Source organism: Cynocephalus volans, chromosome 6 (genome assembly GCF_027409185.1).
Source record: "Cynocephalus volans isolate mCynVol1 chromosome 6, mCynVol1.pri, whole genome shotgun sequence".
Lineage (NCBI taxonomy): Eukaryota > Metazoa > Chordata > Mammalia > Dermoptera > Cynocephalidae > Cynocephalus > Cynocephalus volans.
Window position 1 is genome coordinate 148,460,458 of NC_084465.1, and position 19,454 is coordinate 148,479,911.

The following is a 19,454-nucleotide window of genomic DNA, read 5'->3' on the forward strand; positions in this document are numbered from 1 at the left end:
ACATGGTAAGTTGATTTAACTTTTAAAGAAATGGCCAAACTATCTTTCAAACTGGCTGTATCATTTTACATTCCTACCAACAATGGATAAGAGTTCCTGTCTCTCCACATCTAAGACACTACATATTGTCTGTCTTTTTGATTACAGCTATACCAGTGGGTGGGAAGAGGTATCTCACTTTGTCTTTAATGTGCATTTTCCTAATGACTAATGATGGTGAACACATTTTCATGTGCTTGTTTTTTGATCAAGTGCCTATTTGGTTCTTTTGCTAATTTTTTAACTGGGTTGTCTGTATTATTGAGTTATATGAGTTCTTTATATGTTCTGGATACATGTCCTTTATCACATATGATTTGCAAATATTTTCCCCCAGTCTGTAGCTTGTCTTTTCAGTTTCCTAATGACTTTTAAAGCATAAAAGTTTTAATTTTAATGTCAAACTTATCAATTTTTTTCTCTTATGGCTTATGTTTTGGTATCATATATAACAACTCTACCTAGTGCAAGGTCCTAAAGTTTCTTCTATGCTTTCTTTTAGATGTTTTATATAGTTTTAGTTCTTATAGTTAGGTCTATAATTCATTTTGAGTTAATTTTTGTGCATGGTTGATTTTTGTGAGGAAGTTAATATTTCATATATGGATATCCAATTGTACCAGCACCATTTGGTGAAAAGACAATCCTTTCCCTATTTTATCATCTTAGCAACTAGACCAAAAATGTAAGGGTTCATTTCTAGACTCTCAATTCTACTCCACTGATCAATTTGCTCATCTTTACGCCAATGCCATGTTGTCTTAATTAACATCACTTTAGAGTGAGTTTTAAAATTGAGAAGTATAAGTCTTCCGATTTTGTTCTTTTATCCATTTATTTTAAATTTCATTTGATCATACTCTTTAAGTGTACTTATGAATACCACTTAAATCTGTTCTTAGACAAGACAGATACATAAATACAAAAACAAAATTAGCTATATTCTAGAGATATTTTCAAAGTACGATATTCCTCTTAAGATTTTAAAGTGGCAACCATTAATGTATTTCCCTAGGAATCATTGTGAAATTAAGTTTCCCCACCTCCCACATCCACATCAACAAACATTTACTGAATACCTACTAGATACAAGGCACTGTGCAAGATTAGGTACTGAAGATACAGAGACAAGACATAGTTCCTCACTTAGCTCATAAACAGAGAATGATGAGGGAAGGCGGAAGCTCTGCAGAGACCACATGCTCTGTGGTGCCGCTGCAAACCGAGCAGCCCGGCCCAGTGTGTGTGGAGCAGGGAGAGGTCCAACAGGGGAGGCGGAAGCTCCACAGAGACCACAAGCCCTGCAGTGCTGCTACTGCGTGATCCAGCATCCCATCCCAGCAGCCAGGCCCAGTGCGCACGGAGCAGGTAGATGTCCAGCACGGGAGGCAGAAGCTCGACAGAGACCACACACACTGCGGTGCTGCCGCATGACCCAGCAGCCCAGCCGAGTGCATGCTGACCAGAGAGATGGCTCCCCAAAGAGGCCCAAGACCTGAGGCAACCACACACGCAAGGCACTAGTGGTGAACTGAGTACTCACTGAGGTAGCCACACCAAATTGGCAACCCCAGCAACATCCTAGCCAGACAATAGTGTCAAACCTGTGGACTGTGAAACCCCCTGCCACAATGACTAAACATCAAAGGAAACATACCAGAAATATGAAAAATCAAGAAAGTACACCACCAAAGGGTAATAACTCTCAAGCTCTAGATCCTATAGAAGAAGAAGACCTGAAATGTCTGACAAGGAATTTTGAGTGATAATTCTAAGGAAACTGAATGAGATACAAGAAAACTCAGCTAGACATCATGATGAAATGAGGAAAAGCATACAGGACCTGAAAGAAGAAATGTACAAGGAAATCAATGCCCTGAAAAAGAATGTAGCAGAACTTGCTGAACTGAAGAAGTTATTCAGCGAAATAAAAAACACAATGGAGAGTTTAACCAGCAGGCTTGTGGAAGCTGAATAGAGAACCTCTGAACTTGAAGATGGGCTGTTTGAAATAACACAAGCAGACAAAAAAAAAAGAAAAAAGAATCAAAGGCATTGAAGAAAATCTGAGAGAGATATCAGACAACCTTAAGCGCTCAAACATCCGAGTCATGGGTATTCCAGAAGGGGAGGAAAAAGGAGATTGCATTGAAAACATATTCAACAAAATAGTAGCAGAAAACTTCCCAGATATAGGAAAAATCACGGATCTTCAGATCCAGGAAGCTCAAAGATCCCCAAACGTATTCAACCCAAAAAGGCCTTCTCCAAGACATGTTATAGTCAAATTGGCAAAACTGAAAGACAGAGAGAATCTTAAAAGCTGCAAGAGAAAAGCGTCAAATCACCTATAACGGAGCCCCAATCAGACTAACATCAGACTTTTCATCACAAACCCTAAAAGCCAGAAAGGAATGGGATGATATATTCAAAATTCTAAAAGACAGAGATTGCCAGCCAAGAATACTCTAGCCTGCAAGGCTATCCTTCTGAAATGAAGGGCAAATAGTATATTTCTCAGACAAACAAAAACTGCAGGAGTTCACAACCACACGACCACCCTTACAAGAAATTCTCAAGGGAGTACTGGGTTTGGTTCCTGAAAAATAACTACCAATGCCATAAAAACCCAAGAAAAATCAAAACCCACTAGTATAATAAAAATGGCATTTATGAAGAGAAAACAAACGAACAAAACATCTATCTACAACCCAAGGAACGAACAAATACAGAAAACAAACAGTACATCAGAAAGAAAGGAACAAAAGACACCTAAGACAACCAAACAATAATCAATAAAATGCTAGGATTAAATCAACACTTTTCAATAACAACTCTTAATGTAAAAGGCTTAAATTCCCCAATCAAAAGACAAAGACTGGCTGACTGGATCAAAAAGGAGGACCCAAATATATGCTGCCTTCAAGAGACCCACCTCACCCATAAAGACTCACATAGACTAAGAGTGAAAGGATGGAAAAAGATTTACCATGCAAACAGAAATGAAAAACGAGCTGGAGTTGCTATTCTTATATCTGACAAAGTAGACTTTAAACTAAAAACCATAAAAAGAGACAACGAGGGATACTACATAATGATAAAGGGACTGATGCATCAAGAAGACATAACAATCATAAATATGTACGCACCCAATGTTGGAGCCAGATTTATAAAACAAACTCTATTAGACCTAAAGAAGGAAATAGACACTAATACCGTAATAGCAGGGGACCTGAACACCCCACTGTCAATATTGGACAGATCATCTAGGCAACGAATCAGCAGAGAAACACAAGATCTAAACCACATACTAGACCAATTGGACATGGCAGATATCTACAGAACATTCCATCCAACAACCTCAGAATATTCATTCTTCTCATCAGCACATGGATCATTCTCCAGGACAGATCACATATTAGGTCACAAATCAAGTCTCAACAAATTTTGAAAAATTGGAATTATCCCATGTATTTTCTCAGACCACAATGGATTAAAATTAGAAATCAATAACAAACGAAATTCTGGAAACTATACAAACACATGGAAATTCAACAGCATTCTACTTAATGACATATGGGTCCAAGAAGAAATCAAACAGGAAATCAAAAAATTTATTGAAACTAATGAAAATAATGATACATCATACCAAAACCTGTGGGATACTGCAAAAGCAGTACTAAGGGGGAAATTTATTGCATTAAATGCTTACTTCAGAAGAATGGAAAGATGGCAAATGAACAACCTAACAATTCACTTTAAAGAACTAGAAAAACAAGAACAATCCAAACGCAAGGTTAGCAGATGGAAAGAAATCATTAAGATCAGAGCAGAACTTAATGAAATTGAAACCCAAAAAACAATACAAAAGATCAACGAATCAAAAAGTTGGTTTTTTGAAAAGATAAATAAAATTGACAAACCATTAGCATGGCTAAGTAAAAAAAGAAGAGAGGAGATTCATATAATACAAATTAGAAATGAAAAAGATGATATTACAACTGATACATCTGAAATACAAGGAATCATTCAAGACTACTATAAACAACTATATGCCAACAAATTTGAAAATCTGGAGGAAATGGATAAATTTCTGGACACACACAAGCTCCCAAAACTAAGCCAAGAAGACATAGAAAATCTGAACAGACCAATAAAAATAAAGGAGATTGAAGCTGTTATCAGAAGGCTCCCAACAAAGAAAAGCCCAGGACCAGATGGATTCACAGCAGAATTTTACCAAACATTCAAAGAAGAATTGACACCGATTCTTTACAAACTATTCCAAAAGACTGAAACACAGGCAAATCTCCCAAACTCATTCTATGAAGCAAACATCATCCTGATACCAAAAACAGGTAAAGATACAACTAAAAAAAGAAAACTACAGGCCGATATCCTCGATGAATATAGATGCAAAAATCCTCAATAACATACTAGCTAACAGAATACAACAACACATATGTAAAATTATTCACCACGATCAAGTGGGATTCATCCCAGGGATGCAAGGTTGGTTCAACATACGCCAATCAATAAATGTGATACACCATATTAATAAAATCAAACACAAGGCTCATATGGTCATCCCTATAGAAGCTGAAAAAGCATTTGATAAAATTCAACATTCATCCATGACAAAGACCCTCTATAAGTTAGGTATAGATGGAAATTATCTCAACATAACTAAAGCCATATATGATAAACCCACTGCCAATATCATCCTAATGGAGAAAAGCTGAAAGCTTTTCCTTTAAGAACAGGAACTAGACAAGGATGCCCATTCTCACCACTCCTATTCAACATAGTGTTGGAAGTAATAGCCAGAGCAATCAGAGAAGAGAAGGAAATAAAGGGCATCCAGATTGGAAAAGATGAAGTCAAACTGTCCCTGTTTGCAGATGGCATGATCCTACATATCAAATAGCCGAAAGCCTCTACAAAAAAACTCTTGGAGTTGATAAAGGATTTCAGCACAGTAGCAGGAAACAAAATCAACACGCAAAAATCAGTAGCATTTCTATTCTCCAATAGTGAACATGCAGAAAGAGAAATCAAGAAAGCTAGCCCATTTACAACAGCCACCAAAAAAATAAAATACTTAGGAATTGAGTTAACCAAGGATGTGAAAAATCTCTATAATGAGAACTACAAACCACTGCTGAGAGAAATTAGAGAGGATACAAGATGATGGAAAGATATCCCATGCTCTTGGATTGGAAGAATCAACATTGTGAACATGTCCATACTACCTGAAGTGATATACAAATTCAATGCAATCCCCATCAAAATTCCAATGACATTTTTCTCAGAAATGGAAAAAACTATCCAGACATTTATATGGAATAACAAAAGACCACAGATACCCAAAGCAATGCTGAGCAAAAAAATAAAGCTGGAGGCATAACACTACCTGACTTTAAACTATACTACAAAGCTATAATAACCAAAACAGCATGGTACTGGCATAAAAACACACACACTGATCAATGGAATAGAGAATCCAGAAATCAACCCACACACCTACAGCCATCTGATCTTTGACAAAGGCACCAAGCCTATACAATGGGGAAGAGACTGCCTCTTCAGCAAATGGTACTGGGATAACTGGATATCAATATGCAGGAGAATGAAACTAGACCCATACCTTTCAGCATATACTAAAGTCAACTCAAAATGGATTAAAGAATTAAATATACACCCTGAAACAACAAAACTTGGAACCAGCCCAGATGTCCATCATCAGATGAGTGGATATGGAAAATGTGGTATATCTACACAATGGAATACTACTCTGCTATAAAAAAGAATGAAATACTGCCATTTTGCAACAACATGGATGGACCTAGAGAGAATTATATTAAGTGAACCAAATCAGGCACAGAAAGAGAAATATCACATGTTCTCACTTATTTGTGGGAGCTAAAAATAAATAAATACAGAAAACAAACGGGGGGGAGGGAAGAAAACATAATAATTACAATTCCTTGAAATTGATACAACAAGCATACAGAAAGGACATTGTTGGGAGGGATGGGGGAGAGGGAAGAGGGAGGGAGGTTACGGTAACTGACCACAATAATCAACCACATTGTATATTGACAAAATAAAATAAAATTTGGAAGAAAAAAAATTTTTTAAAAATAAATAGAGAATGATGGCATAGTGTACTAACAGCAACAACAGAAATATATGCAAGATACAGTGGTAGCAAGAGAAAGGAATATTAATTTTACATACTCAGATTTACCTTACTTCATATGATAATATTGTTTCTGAAAAAAATGCTTTACAAATTTTGGTATTTTCTAAACAAAGTGAGTTTAAAAATATCAGAGAGGCTAGTACTTACAAAAGCTTGGAATAAGCAATCCTTTTGTAAAGTAGAGGTTTCCTCAAACAGTTTAGGTCTTTTAATATGCTTTTTGTTCTTAAGGTTACTTAAGGAATTTAAACTAATGGAAAAATTTATAAAATAAAAGATAATTTATCATAAAAGGGAAAACTCATTTCACCTTCACCCACCCTATTCTTCCCCAGGGGTAACTTCTGTTAGGCTCGGTCAACTCTTCATTGTTCAGAGCAACTGGACACAGAAGACATAGATAATATGAACTCTTGAAATCCTCAGATAAATCTCAAACCTTATTTTAGATAGGAGCTTCAGACCCTTTACCTCTTAACTCGACTTCAGAATAACTAGTAAGACAGAAAAAATTACTCTTTTTCCTTCTGCATCCCAACCTATGCCTAGAAAAAGTAGAGAGTAGCAGAAAAATGAACATAAGCAATAGACCTAAATTGTGTGTGTGTGTGTGTGTGTGTGTGTGTGTGTGTGTGTGTGTGTGTGTGTGTGTATGAAAACTTAATAATTCCTGAAACTTGTTCTACAGAAGATCTTAATAAGTGTTCTTAAAAAAGAAAGGAAGAAAATTAGAAGGAAAGAAGACAGATGGTGGGTATTTCAAATAAATTTGGGAAATACTGGGTTAAATAAAATACCAATATATCTGTGATTGCTCCCATGTTTCCTAAAATTAGCTGACCACCAAACTGTGGATCACCTACTAATATCTGGAAAGACTCTAGATCTTTACAAAAACATACTGTGGGAAGCAAGTTGATTATAATTTTCCCTTCCTCATCACACTGGCAGCAATTCATACAACTGAACAAATGTGGATATTCAAAAATATGCAAATAGGGCCACATAAATTTGCTACTGGCCAAAAAACTAGATAAAATTAAGGACAACAGACTGTCTTAAGATTCTCTTTATTGTGCTGGAAATACTGGTTTAATTTCTATGGTGTATAATTTTTCCTTTGACTGTACAATAAAAGAATAAAACTCTAAAATTAAATACATTAACATGTTGCTTTTAATAAGTAAATATGATCAAAGGTCTCAATATAAATTCTATTCTTTTTAAAATTGCTTTACAAAACCAAAAATTAGGATTAAATAGTTTGTGATATTAATAGAATAATTGCTTTATTATAAATGAATCTTTAAGAGGTTAATAAAAAACTGCTGTGAAATTATTATATTTATCTACAGTAACTATAGCCACCTATACATGTGCAAAAAATAGTGAATTTGGAAAATCTCCTTATATATTAGAATTTAAATCAAGATATAACTCAGAAGTGAGCACTGTTAAATTTGTTAAATTGAGATTGGATGGGCCTTATTACCAAATTGTAGTCACGAATGATAACTCTTCAATATGTCTTATTTCTGTCTTCTTGCTCAAATTTTAATTAGGTGAAATTTGAGAGGATTTCCTACTAAATCCTTATGTTAGCTAAAGGAGCTACTATATGTCTTAGGTGGCAGATTTTCTGAAATTCCACTTTAGGAGAAAACAAGGAACAAATAAGTCACCAATGGAGAAAAGTCTCCACCAAACCACTTAGGCTTCTTTTGTTGTTATTTCTTCATTGCTGATGGGAACAGGAAGTGTGATAACCATCATCTTTATTGATAAATGTCAGATTGCCTCCTCACTCCTGTATGGTCAAACCCAACTGTTTAATGCCCTACTCAAGCTTCCTCCAGAAAATCTTTCCTCACTAATTCAAGCCAAAATAATTTCTACCTCCCTAAGCTACTTGATTCTGTTCATGCCTCTCACTTAGCACATAGCCATATTTAATGTACTTTAAGTTGCTGTTTAATTTGACTAGTGTACACACCCTGCTCATTGAGAAATCTAGGAGACTTCAGATGGCAGGAACGAGGGTATACACACCTTTGGAGAGCCCATGATACCAGGCTCGATGCTGTTTACATTGTAAGTATTTGTTGACTGATTGATGTCACTATTCAGTGCTTTTGTAAGAATAGTTAATCCTTGTGAGAAAATGCAAGAGTTTTTATATTGAGAATAATAAATTTGCTTATTAGTTTCAGGAAATGTTCATACACTGTTTATAAGTAATTGATGACTAAATGTTATTTTTTTTCTGTGACAGAGCCCTGTCATGGCTAGACCAGGCAGGTGTAGATCACATGAGGATTAGGCACAGAATGTCCTAAGGGAATTAACTGTTTAATGACAAAGGGACTTTGAAGAGGATATGTCATTAGATACTAAGAGGAAGAGTGGGGATAACATTTTTAGACATGCACACACTCACATATGGAACACTACAAAAACAATTTGGCAGTCTTATTCTTCATTCATTCAACAAACCATTACTGAAAGGCTACTGTGTGACAGGCTCTGTATTAGGCATTGGAAACTACAGATAAATGAGAAATATCAACCATTCATGTTGGCTTTCTAAGGCAGACTCAAACAGAATTGATCTAATAATTCACCTACCCGTCTCCATGTAAAACCAAATTACATAAGGTTAAGGTACATTTAAAAATATTTTATCTCATTTCTTAGAGCAGTGCAAATCATTTACTTTGCCTAAACACCAGCAAACTTAAATTATCTTAGAAACTCTTTCAAATAGACATTGTTTTATTTCTGTCCCCATCCCCTAGATTCCCAACTTGTTGACTGCGGACACAGAGATGTGCTATAAGCAGTACGAGTAAACTTACTCCTTAGAGCTGTGTTTAAACAAAAGCTCATTACCTGAGAAGAGGGATGTGTTGGCACAGCCCTGTTCTTGTCAATTCAGAAACAGCTTCTGACACATTCTTATGCTTCATAGCAAAACATTTTCTTCTAAAACTTAAGAAAAGGCAAAAATAGAAAACCTTTTGCCAACCACAGAAATGTATATATATTAAATTGTGCAAAAAAGGGGGGGGCGGGCTGCTATATACTTTTAAAACCAGAGAAAAAGCAGGAAATAAATATCTTGTCTATGTTCAACTATAACCATCTGAATTGACTATGATAGAAACAGAAATGTTGCAGTTTCAGCTAAGCAGCTTTATATCTGAAGTAACTTTAGCCTACTGGTTAGGCTAAAAGTGAAATGGTAGGGTCAAAATTTACTTTTTTTTTTTTTTTAATTTTATTTTGTCGATATACATTGTGGCTGATTATTGCTCCCCATCACCAAAACCTCCCTCCCTTCTCCCTCCCCCCTCCCCCCCAACAATGTCCTTTCTGATTGCTTGTCGTATCAACTTCAAATAATTGTGGTTGTTATATCTTCTTCCCCCCCCCCCCGGTTTGTGTGTGTGTGTGTCTCTCTGTGTGTGTGTGTGTGTGTGTGTGTGTGTGTGAATTTATATATTAATTTTTAGCTCCCACCAATAAGTGAGAACATGTGGTATTTCTCTTTCTGTGCCTGACTTGTTTCACTTAATATAATTCTCTCAAGGTCCATCCATGTTGTTGCAAATGGCAGTATTTCATTCGTTTTTATAGCTGAGTAGTATTCCATCATGTAGATGTACCACATTTTCCGTATCCACTCATCCGATGATGGGCATTTGGGCTGGTTCCAACTCTTGGCTATTGTAAAGAGTGCTGCGATAAACATTGGGAAACAGGTATACCTTCGACTTGATGATTTCCATTCCTCTGGGTATATTCCCAACAGTGGGATAGCTGGGTCGTATGGTAGATCTATCTGCAATTGTTTGAGGAACCTCCATACCATTTTCCATAGAGGCTGTACCATTTTGCAGTCCCACCAACAATGTATGAGAGTTCCTTTTTCTCCGCAGCCTCGCCAGCATTTATCGTTCATAGACTTTTGGATTTTAGCCATCCTAACTGGGGTTAGATGGTATCTCAATGTGGTTTTGATTTGCATTTCCCGGATGCTGAGTGATGTTGAGCATTTTTTCATATGTCTGTTGGCCATTTGTATATCTTCCTTAGAGAAATGCCTACTTAGCTCTTTTGCCCATTTCTCAACATAATTAAAGCCATATATACCAAACCCACAGCCAATATCATCCTGAATGGGGAAAAGCTGAAAGCTTTTCCTTTAAGAACAGGAACTAGACAAGGATGCCCACTCTCACCACTCCTATTCAACATAGTGTTGGAAGTACTAGCCAGAGCAATCAGAGAAGAGAAGGAAATAAAGGGCATTCAGATTGGAAAAGATGAAGTCAAACTGTCCCTGTTTGCAGATGACATGATCCTATATATCGAACAGCCTAAAACCTCTACAAAAAAACTGCTGGAATTGATAAATGATTTCAGCACAGTAGCAGGATACAAAATCAACACACAAAAATCAGTAGCATTTCTTTTCTCCAATAGTGAACATGCAGAAAGAGAAATCAAGAAAGCCTGCCCATTTACAATAGCCATCAAAAAAATAAAATACTTGGGAATTGAGTTAACCAAGGAGGTGAAAAATCTCTATAATGAGAACTACAAACCACTGCTGAGAGAAATTAGAGAGGATACAAGAAGATGGAAAGATATCCCATGCTCTTGGATTAGAAGAATCAACATAGTGAAAATGTCCATACTTCCCAAAGTGATATACAAATTCAATGCAATCCCCATCAAAATTCCAAAGACATTTTTCTCAGAAATGGAAAAAACCATCCAGACATTTATATGGAACAATAAAAGACCACGCATAGCCAAAGCAATGCTGAGCAAAAAAAATAAAGCTGGAGGCATAACACTACCTGACTTTAAGCTATACTACAAAGCTATAATAACCAAAACAGTATGGTACTGGCATTAAAACAGACACACTGACCAATGGAATAGAATAGAGAATCCAGAAATCAACCCACACACTTACTGTCAGCTGATCTTTGACAAAGGCACCAAGCCTATTCAGTGGCGAAGGGACTGCCTCTTCAGCAAATGGTGCTGGGATAACTGGATATCTATATGCAGGAGAATGAAACTAGATCCATACCTCTCGCCATATACTAAAATCAACTCAAAATGGATTAAGAATTTAAATATACACCCTGAAACAATAAAACTTCTTAAAGAAAACATAGGAGAAACACTTCAGGAAATAGGACTGGGCACAGACTTCATGAATACGACCCCAAAAGCACGGGCAACCAAAGGAAAAATAAACAAATGGGATTATATCAAACTAAAAAGCTTCTGCACAGCAAAAGAAACAATTAAAAGAGTTAAAAGACAACCAACAGAGTGGGAGAAAATATTTGCAAAATATATATCTGACAAAGGATTAATATCCAGAATATATAAGGAACTCAAACAACTGTACAAGAAGAAAACAAGCAACCCAATTAAAAAATGGGCCAATTAAAAAATTTACCTTTTTAGAATCAAACCAGATTTTTCAAGTGTGTTTTTAGAAGAAAGAATGTAATCTTTAATAGGTCAATAGGGTTTCATTCAATCAGAAATTCACTAAACCAGGAATCCAGTAGATTCAAAAATCTACACAATCTAACAACAAACTTGGCTGCTACAATTTTTTTTTTTTGACCGGTAAGGGGATCGCAACCTTTGGCACAGTTTTGTCTGCACCACGCTCAGCCAGTGAGCATACCGGCCATGCCTATATAGGATCCAAACCCGCGGCCTGGCCTCAGCACTACCAGCACCACACTCTCCCAAGTGAGCCATGGGGCTGACCCACCACAATTTAATTTTAAAATGAATAAGTTACTGCCCTGTTGTTTTAAATCAAAGGTATTTCTTCTGGAAATGCAAAGGAATGAGGATTTAGCCCATCTCATGGTGGAAGGAGTGATTTCCAGTCTTAAAAACAGATCACCTGGGACAAACTTGGCTAGTACAAGCAGGCCAGAAGGTTATAGGAGCCTGGGAATGTTTAGCATCAAGAAAGGAATTACAGCTCAGTAAGATCAGAAGGAATTACACAGGAAATGTGAACAGTAACCCTTTCATATCTCTGTCTCCTCTCGCACTGCCTATGATAAATAGAGTCGTCCTGCTGCCTCCCAGTTATGTGAATATACAAGCCAAGAGCAGAGAGGGATTGGGGAAAAGGAGAAAAGACATTTTATACACACACACACACACACACACACACACACACACAGCATAGCATAAATTCATAATGACACAATAAAAACATGCTGCTCCAGAAAACAGCCTTTAGCCTCTCTAATCACCACATATGCACTGTATCACTTGCCTTATCCAACAGAACCTTAAGTAAAAATTCCAAAGAAACTTGAATCAAGAAGGGGTGGGGAGAAGGAATAGTTGGCAGACTCATCATAAGCAGGGAAACGTGGCTCCTATAAAGCTGACCAAACAAATAAGTCTCCACCCTGGCTTATGTTTAAACATCTTGTTCCTAGTCAGTCTGTAGGGAGAGCATTCTTTTCACAATAAATAATATTCGACTGAATCAGAAACTCTAACTCCACCTTTTATCTACTCTATGTAAAAGCTTCTTCAATATTCTAAGCCAGAATCTTAGAGGATTCAACTGACTTTAAACTTTTTTTAAAAGAGTAACCAACTATAGTCAAGGCAAGTTAAAATATTTCTAGTGGCTAATTTGGAAAAGCAGATGTGACTGCAGATCTTAGACACCTTCAGAGACCCTTGATTAGGATCTCAAGAAAACAAGACACTCTTACCACATCTTACTCTGGGAAAAGGGGAAATGCTCACCTTCCACAAACAGGTAAGTCTGAGAGATATTAATTAAAACATACACAGAGTCCTCATGTAGTAAGTGCATGATTTGGTGTAGCAAAATACAATGGAGAAAAAAGTGCTATTTCAAAAAAGTGACATTTCCAATGCAATAAGTTTAAAATATGGAATGAAATTTCATAGGTCAACTTTGAAACACAATTTAACCTTTTCCAATAGTATAACTTCAGGATAGAGAAAGTTTGCCACAAAGAATAGGTCAAAAATAGAGATGACAAAGCAAATCACTAGTAAAAGTCAAAAGGGTTAGTTAGCATTTCAGAACTATCCAGAAGAGGGAACAATAAAACCAAAGGATTTTTTCCCAGCAAAATGCCTCCTCTAAAGCAGTCTTCTTCAAGGAGTAGCTTATACCCATAGTGTTTACATACAATATATGGCACATCATTAAAAATAGCAAATGAAATTTTAATTGTAGACTTCCTAGTTGCCTTAAATTTAAACAATTTATGTCTAATTCCTCTAGCACTGGCTCACAGATATGTAGTCTCATGACTCTGTAACAAGCTAAACTCTTTCTGTGGATTCTGAATTGCCATCACACTTTTAGGAAACTGTTTGCAGAATAGGAGAGAGGAAATAATAAACAAACCCAGAATAATAAACCAGACTTCTAACTGGGATTCCAAGCAAGGATCAGTTCTTCGTTGGAATGTGGACCCTGAAGCATACCAAATGCAAACTCGATAGAGCTCAGTCTCCTCATCTGGAAATGAGAGCTTCCTCTGGAAATGAGAGCTTTTAACTATTTTTAACCCATGTCCTGTTCTATTAAACATAAAAACCTAAGGGATGTTATTTGATATTTCAAAATAAATTATTACAACCAAAAATATAACGAAGTAAGACAATTTCTGATTGTTTTTTCAAACAGGGTCCTACTTCAACGGAATTTATTAACAAATACTTTCACAAATGAACAGACAATACTTTTTTAAAAAATCTTGAAGACAAAAAGATCAAAAGTGACTATGAGCACTAATATACTGACGACAATAAAATGATATTTATTGGGATCTGCAGCATTTACCCTCTCTTCTCCTTGAGAGTTATAAATTGCTAGACTTGCTTTTCTAGCATTCAGCCGGAAGAAATGCTGATTGATCCATATCAGGCCTTCAATATTTGTTAAATGACTCAGCAATAGGGCCTCTTTTTCTATTCTGAAAATAACAGAATCCTAAATAAAGGACAGAAGCCAGTAAGTTGTCTTTGGTATAGAGGCATTAGTAAAAAAAGCAAACTGTAGAAGGCCTTGACAATAGTTATAATAATGAAAATAGTAAGAATACTGCCTAATATTGGCACATTTATATAGCACTTAGCAATATATATAATACTTCCTGTAACTTCAACCCCACAACTGTATGAAGTGGATATTATCATCATTTGATTAAAACAGCATAAAGTAGCTTTTTCAAGATCACCGAGCTAGTTAAGAAGCAGAGCTGAGACTCAAACCTTTTTTACAGTTATCCTACTCATTAAAAGCTCTTTATTTTGTAACAAAATGTTGAAAATATCATCTTCCAAACTCCAAAATCAGGATATATACACTGTAAGCACAGCCTATTTTCCCCTCAATTCACCCTATATCACTCCCTTTCTACCAATTCCCATAAAAATTCTGAGTTGCCATTGCATTTATTTCCTCATACCAGTATGATTAAGGGACAATGAAAGGTAGGTATCTTTCAGAATCAAACCTCCTTCAATCTGGGTCCTATATCCTATAACTGTTCCCAAAATAAGGACATCATCTCGGTCATAGGCTTTTAAAACCATTAGCTAGTGAAGGAATGTCTGGGGTTGTCTGTTCCTCATTTACAATGACTCAGATATGACACATACTACGTCTTCATTCCTCACTGTTCAGCAGGAGTCACCTTCATATCTTCCGCCTGCTGGCCTAGCAAGCAAACACCTGGCTCCAGGGACTTGGTAAAGGCTGAATACACAAGAATAACAAAATAGACCTAAAAGTTATATTCTTACCAAGTTTTAAAAACCATTCTAAATGTTTCAGTTTTAAAGTCTTATTAAAGAATGCTAAAACTACTGGTACTAGTAATTTAATATAAGTGGAAGGTATAAAAAAGTGGTATTTTATTCATATAAAATTAACTCTGAAAGTTATTAAGAGAATTATGAGACTAAATTATATGAAAATTCTAAGCATCCTGCCCAGCACATAGTAACTACTCAATAAATGTCAACTGCTATTAGCAATATTGCAGAAGTATTTTTAAAAAACATGTAACGGAAGTCCATATTAAAAATGAACCAGTAAACAATACATTCTATGGGTTTTTTAAAACATTTACACAAAATATAAATTTTTGTCCTATGTGTATATATTTTATGCACACACACACACATGCATATATTTAGAAGAAAATTTGTAAGAATAAATGGCAATATGATGACCTGTGGGAACATGGGAGAGTGGTAGTCAAAAAGAACTTTAGTCTGATCTGTAATGCTTTTTTTTTAAACACAAGAAAAGCATTCATGTATTTCTTCTGTAAATAAATTTCAAAAACACAAAAAAGAAAATACATTTACAGAAAGTATTATCTTCATAAGTTTTCTCAATTCCATAGTTGATTTCAGTATTACAAGAAAGAAATTTACTTTTGTTGGTAATTAATGTGTCCAGATTTCTAAAACCTCATATTCTTTATTTAGTAATACCATTCAAGCTTTATGTTACAAACTGCTTTCAATAATCTTCCTAATGATATTTTAAATTGCTATATTAAAAATACTGCTTGTGCAGAAAAAAAAAAAAGCCCCTCCCACATTTTAATTAAGTTTTAAAACCACTCAATGTATTTAATCAAGGCACAAGGAGGCTTTCAAAGTCCAGGAAGCCATAAATCAAAACTGTTTTACATAAAAAGATTACCTTTCCCCTTAAACTTTGTATGTGTTTACATTAAATGAACTACACACAGAAAGTTGAATCCTTGATTCTTTTTAAGGCAAAGGTTGCCCATTTAAAATCATCATACTAATTTCAAATATCTTGAGGACTGATAACTAAGATCCTCTCCTCCTAGGCTCTTTATAATTTCTAATTCTTGTCTATACCATACTGACAGTCATTTTTAAAATTTTAACTCTCCTTGAAGTTCACAGCCATAACTCTGAATTTTTCATCCCATTTTTTTTTCCTACAGATCATCTAGACTTTAGCCAATAAAATGTGGACAAACTAGGTCACAAAAGCTCTTATTAACTCCCTAAGAGCAGCAAATAGTGAGCCTCCTGTGGTTCGGGCACGGAAGTAAGCCACATGCTCTCTAGGTCAGACCCAGCCTGGGCCTCTTCAATTTAAAAATCCAGTTTATAAATTAAAGGCTTCCAGAGTTGTAAAAAGAAACCAACATTTCAATGGATAAGAGATAGAGAAAGAAGCCTGTTACTTGAACAGGAGGACAGTGGGCTAAATAGGAAATCCCTTCCTCAAAGAGCTGTGGGATTCAATGATTGTGAGAGACTGTACAATCTCTCTTAGATATATTTAAACTCCAAGAAAGAACTTTTTAAATGGGGAATGGTATTTGATCAAAAGGTATCTTCCTATAATTTCAAACAGAAAATTCTAATAGTTAGTATAGGGCAATTCAATCATAATCATAATCATCATCATCAGCACCACCACCATCACCATCTTCATTATCAGCTTTATTTCTAGAAAGTGGGAAGAACATGCATCAACAATTTTTTTCTCCCAGATACTCAGCTATGGACTCATTAATATTAAGCAAGTATACCTGCAAAAATATACAAAAATGGTTTCTCCAGTAGTTGACTCCCTTAGTTCTAGAAGTCTCAAGAAGTCTTAGGAACTCAAAGTCATAAAGCATAGGCACCATGAGACTGCTTTGTTCTATTCTTAGAACACATTCAAAATCCCCTGCATCATTCTCTCCCCACATTCCGTTTATCCTCTTCTGTACGCCTCCAGGTACCTGGAGTTCTAGTTACCTATTTACTCATCTCCCTATGGACTATATAAATGCCTGACAACAGAGACTCCATTTTGCCATCTTACCCTGTAGTCCAATCATCTAGAATAGTGCATTGCATACAGTAGATGATGAATAAAAAAACTAAATGAAACATAATAAATATTAGCCATTTATTTGTCTGTCACACTCAAGTTAAGTTCCTGAGGACAGAGGCTACTCTGTATTCCTAGCAGGGCCTACCATACAGTGGCACTTAAAAGCTTATCATATACATTTTTTATCCAGGTTTCTGATTTTGAATTTTATTTGCTTTTATTAATCACGTCTTTATTTACTGAAACAAAACACATTTCTAAATTGAAACAAGGCTCTTTATTCTCCCTAGAAACTCTTGATAGAGAAGGAAATAAAACTTATCAACCAGCTTTTAGGCCTCAATGTAATGACTCCAGAAATGAGAAGCAAACAATGTCAGGTACAAGATCTTTTTTGTGCTGCTCTGGATGGAGCCTTTGTTGGTGGCTCTTCTTCCAGAGTCTGGCCAGAATAATACTTTCTTCAAAAATAGTCACTCTTTGACTGCTATATACATTTTATTCAGTCAGCACTGTTTCCCAGTTCTTTCACAATTGTGACATGTTCATTATTTGAAAATTCTCTGCTCACTTATGACAAGAAGCTAGCTTGGGGAGCATCCTATTGCTGCTCTTATGAAACTTGACTTCTGTGCTAGCAGCCTTTCCACTACTCAAGATCTCAGCAACGAAAAATGTTCAATGAGAACTGTACTTACCAACTGTTACCAACACAGTGGGCCCACCTTCCAGCAGCCTCAATTTTAAGACACACACATATCCCAGTGGAAAAAGTGATAACCTTCTGGGAATCTAGATAAATATCTTTCTCAGTTTTCTCAGGGGGAAGTGGTGATTTAACATTCCTCTGAGTCATTCTAGTACCAGATAGATTACTTCCAGGTGTTAACAATTGGGATAATCAACTACAACATGTGTCACTTACCTAATATTAGGTCAGAGAATAAATATACCAGTCACATATGACCCCTTATTCTAATCCTCCTTATTCAAAGTAGTTACATAAACAATTTATTCCTCTTGATATTATAAGATGAAGTTAAGCTGATTTCTTTGCGTTCTGAAGTTAAAAATAAAAATGTTGTCAAGTGGAAATCTCCTTGCTATCCCTGGGGCCCTGGTCAGTCATGGAATTTTAAAGTTAGAAAAGATCTTAAGGAGTCAGCTTCCTCATTTAACAGATCTAGCCCAAGACCCAGAAAAGTTGAATGGTTTGCCATGGTCAGAAAGAAAAACAGAGAACCAAAGTTAGAATAAGTCTTCCTACCTCTGCATCCCATGTGCTTTCCAAAATACCACACTAAATTGAGTGTCTTGCCAAGAACTTCACCCTGACCTGGCAATCCTTGAGAGGCTGTTCTCAGTTTTACCTCACTCCCTACATCCTGGTAGCGGAGCTAAATAATTATCTGCTAAAAAAATAAGAGAAAGATAAGCTTTCCATTTCTAAAAATAACTTAGCCATAGCATTATTTTCCTAAAGATATTACCCCTAGCAACTTCTACGGACTTCTTCCTTCTCTACTGTTTACAAGACAAGGCTGAGAGTTCTCAAAGATCCTACTACCCTAAATGGTCCTCAGGCATGTTCTGAAAAAACTGAGAAAGCCCTGTACAAATACTCTTATTATAGAGACAGAATGAAGTTGATACCCACTTGAAGAGGTCACATGACTAGGCTCATTCAAGATCAGGATAACCAGTCTATCAGACACGCAAAGCAGCAAGAGGATAGCTTCTGTCATGGAACAAATACCAATAAGAATCCAAATGCCAGGCCCTATGTTACCTGATATAGTAATTGACAAGGCCATCTCAGAAAACAAGCTTACAAATTTACTAAATAACTGGTAATGGTCTCCATAAAATCCACCACCATAAAATCCGTAAATCCATTAATTTCAGACATATTCTGGACTGTACACTTTGCTATCCATTTTATATTGGTGTATAAACTTTTTGCCACAACAAAGAGACTGAAAAATACAGTAGCTCAAGTGAGACAGAAATTTTTCTTTTTCATGTCACAATACAGGGTGGCAGGGAGAGGTGTGCTTCACAAAATCACTTAGGGACACAGGCTAGCTCTGCCATCCTCCACGTTTTCCAACTCTGAATCTAAGGTGGCTGCTATAACTGGTTTAACATCCCAGCCAGCAAAAAGCGAAAAGAGAAAGTCTTGGGCAAGTGACTTGTCCTTAAGGACATGGCCTTATACACATTATTGTTCACCTCTCATTGGTCATGCAGCCACACCATGCTACAAGAGAAGCT

General features: G+C 36.1%; 1 protein-coding gene across 13 annotated transcripts in view; it reads right to left on the reverse strand.

The window, feature by feature from the left end:
• Window positions 1–19,454, reverse strand: part of ZNF438 (zinc finger protein 438) — a 186,929-nt gene that overhangs the window by 103,496 nt on the left and 63,979 nt on the right. Inside the window, exon 1 of one of the 13 annotated variants that reach the window (XM_063100638.1) lies at window positions 17,879–17,898. The exons of the other annotated variants lie outside the window; for them this stretch is intronic. The gene's annotated coding sequence lies outside the window, so the exon portion shown is untranslated. Of the gene's footprint in view, window positions 1–17,878; window positions 17,899–19,454 lie in introns of those variants that run through there. 13 annotated transcript variants of the gene reach the window in all.